The sequence below is a fragment of the Sinocyclocheilus rhinocerous genome, unplaced genomic scaffold (genome assembly GCF_001515625.1).
Source record: "Sinocyclocheilus rhinocerous isolate Xijiao unplaced genomic scaffold, SAMN03320098_v1.1 scaffold2415, whole genome shotgun sequence".
NCBI classification, from domain to species: domain Eukaryota; kingdom Metazoa; phylum Chordata; class Actinopteri; order Cypriniformes; family Cyprinidae; genus Sinocyclocheilus; species Sinocyclocheilus rhinocerous.
Window position 1 is genome coordinate 298 of NW_015666566.1, and position 3,616 is coordinate 3,913.

Genomic DNA, 3,616 nt, shown 5'->3' on the forward strand with positions numbered 1-3,616 from the left:
GACAGCAAACGAGAAATGAAAACATCGAAGATATAAAAAAAAAAATGCTTTCCCTTGCTATTAAAAACAAATGCTATCCCTGTGAAATAAACATTGTCTGCCTGCGCTTAATGTCACAGTGAGTTACATAAGCTCTAAAAAGTGGCCTTGTCAGGGAAAAAGGCGGCACACAAACGATCCGTCAAGACTTTGCAGTGGGCTACACGTCAACAGGACTGAATGGGAGGAGGGGGCCAGTATTGTAAAAGAGCGCAAGGACACCCCAGTCCCTTTTATGAAGACCTGACATTGTTCACAGTCTCTGGTGACGGGTGATGGACAGCTGCATCACTGTGGTGACCAAAGAGCCAGCCAGCAGTGACGTCAACCGAATCGCCCTGATTTAATAATTACATAACATGAGCTGTAGAAATTAGTCATCACAGCTATGAAAAAAAAAATGTTTAAACCAGCTTCTTAAAGGGGTCATAGGATGCCCATTTTCCACAAGTTGATATGATTCTTTAGGATCTTAATGAAAAGTCTGTAAGATAGTTTGGTTAAAATTTCTCAATGGTAGTGTAAAAAACACCTTTTTTTCTAAATCTGACAGTTTTTTTCGATTTACACAAAAAATTTGGATCAAACAGCAAACGAGAAATGAAAACGTCACAGATTAAAAAAAACAACAACACTCGTTTCCCTTGCTATTAAAAGCAAACACTATCCCTGTGAAAGAAGCCCTCCTAGCAGAAGTAAACCTTGTCTGCCTGTGCTTAATGTCACAGTGAGTTACATAAGCCCTGAAGTGGCCTTGTCAGGGAAAAAGCGGCACACAAACGAACTGTCAAGACTTTGCAGTGGGCAACACGTCAACGGCACTGAATGGAAGGATGGGGCCAGTATTGTAAAAGAGTGCAAGGACACCCCAATCCCTTTTATGAAGAACTGACATTTTTCACAGTCTCCGGTGATGGATGATGGACAGCCGCATCACCGTGGATACCAAAGGGCCAGCTAGCAGTGACGTCAACCGAGTCTCCCTGATTTAATGATTACATAACATGCTGTAAAAATCAGTCATGATAGCTCAAAAAAAATGTTTAAACCAGCTTCTTAAAGGCCAACTAAGCTGGTTTTCCCAGCTCAGTTTGATTGGGAACTCAGAGACTGGTTTGAACCACCTTAGGCCGTTTCTGCAGGGATTTTAGGAGTTTTGGGGCAAACCTACTTGTTTCTTCTCTTTTCACTTTTTTCTTCTTTCTGTTTCCCTCTTTAGCCTCCTAAGCGAGGCGCAAGCTTCGTTCTCAGATGGCTCAGTTCTCTGCCTAGCAAAACTCTGATACTCTGAATCAGAGAGGAGCATTTAGGCTTGACCTTGTCGGCACTGACGTCGTGCCAGGCGAGCAACGTGAACCCATTCCCTGATGTGTAGGAGCTTTGTGCTGACTGCCATCTGCATGTCAATGCCAAATATCCCCTTTGAAACTGGCAAATGGCTTCGTTTGCCCTTATAATCCTGTAAAGTGGCTGACAAAGTGCATGGATGTTTTTTTTCACCAAGCCACAACAAATATAGTTTTTTAAATGTTAATCGAAGGTTTATTCAGAAAGGTGAGTTTTTTTTGCACACATGCATAAAAATGAATTCCGGATCACATTGCAAAGGATTCTTTGGATTGGCATGACACACTACTGAATAAACGGCGACCATAGAAACAATTTAACAGTTTAACAATATGGCCCGGCTTCATGTGTCTTTGACTTCCGCTATACCAATGAAAGCAGTACTCATGGCCACGTCGCCATGGTGACTGTGACATCATCAAATCAACATATCCACTATGAAATGAGAGCCACTGATTTCTGTCTGAAGTTTACGTCATCATGAAACCTAATTGTATTTTATTTTTTTCCATTTCCACACTAAACAAGTGTTTCTTTTCATTTTCCTTGAACTGCTAGACCAGGTCTAGTTTCTTCCACTGTTGTGATGATGAGAGAGACATTATCACTTGACCATACTGGCAAAAGAAATAGCAAAATATTTGTATAATATGAGTTTTAAAAGCAGATCATACTGGGGCTTATTTATTTATTTTACTTTCATATGTTTTCCAAGTTTTAACTGATTATTAATTTTTATACAGTGCATACCATTTTGTTGCAAGATTTTTAATCATGCAAAACAAAACAAATATCAGATAAAGTGAGTCGTACTGTTTTTATCCACGTTTAACTTTCATATTTGGTATGTCCACCTTTTGCAGCAATTACAGCAGCACATCTCTCTGGCATAGTGTCAGTATATTTCCTGAGAACCTCAACACTAATGTTATCCCATCCCTTCTGCAACTCAAGCTAAAGGCTTTCCTTTGAATGTACAATAGATCTGTCCAGTTTATTTTCTAACTGGTAGTTCCGGCAATAGTTAGAAGAATGTTTAGCGTCATTGTCCTCTTGGAAAATAAATCCAGGCCCAATAAGACGACATCAATTTTCACCAAGTCACCTGTTCCTGAGGCTGAAATGGCAATGAAATTTCAGGCGTTTCACTCTATTGTTCTCTTTCAGTAATGGTTTCTTTTAGGGCTGCACGATAAATCGCATGCGATGTTTAACGCGCATCTTATCAGTAAAGCCGGTTCTGTAATCAGCGGTAAATCTCCATCACGTGCGTGCTTTCACATTGAGCAGCATTAACTACACAGAGCCGTTGTTCACAGACGAGCTGCGCAAAACCACGTTCATATTCGCGCGATTTTTTGCGCAGCTCGTCAGTGAACAACGGCTCTGTGTAGTTAATGCTGCTCAATGTGAAAGCCCGCAGGTGATGGAGATTTACCGCTGATTAAAGAACCGGCTTTCTGACAAGATGCGCGTTAAATATCGCATGCGATTTATCGTGCAGCCCTAGCTTCTTTGCTGCTATTCTGCCAACAAGTCCTTCTCCAAGTTTCCGATTCACAGTTCTTGAAGACACTGTTGCATTGTGTTGTCATTATGGTGTTGATCTCGTCACGCAGTTCTCGTGAGGGCTTTCTTCGGTACTTAAGACTGAGAATTGTGAGATGCTTCACATGTCTGTCTGAAAGTTTCTTTTTTGTACCTCTCCCTTTTCAGTTCTGGTGTGAATTGGTGGCATCATGGTGGTCTAAAGTGTACTTTACAGTGCTTGGATTGCATCTCACATCCTTGGCTATGTGGCGGTAAAGAGGACATGCCAACCAACATGAGGACAGGCCAGTAAACATGCCTGACCTGAACCCCATATGGAATCTATGGGATATTTTCAAGAGAAAGATGAGAAACAGTCGATCCAACAATACAGACGAGCTGAAGGCTCAAGTACACAGGCTGATCGGTTCCATTCACACCTCACTGATGCTGGAGTTTGTGCTAAAGGAGCCCCGAGTCCGACCAAGTATTGAGTGCATAAATCAACATACTTTAAAGAACTTGAATTTTTCTGTTTTGCAAATCCTTTTTTTGATTGATCTTAGGAAATATTCTAATATTTTGAGATACTGGATTTTTGACTTTCGTGAGCTGTAAGCTCTAATCATCAAAATTAAAACACAAAAACTTTTGAAATGTTTTACTTTACATGTAATAAATCTAGAATATATGAAAGTTT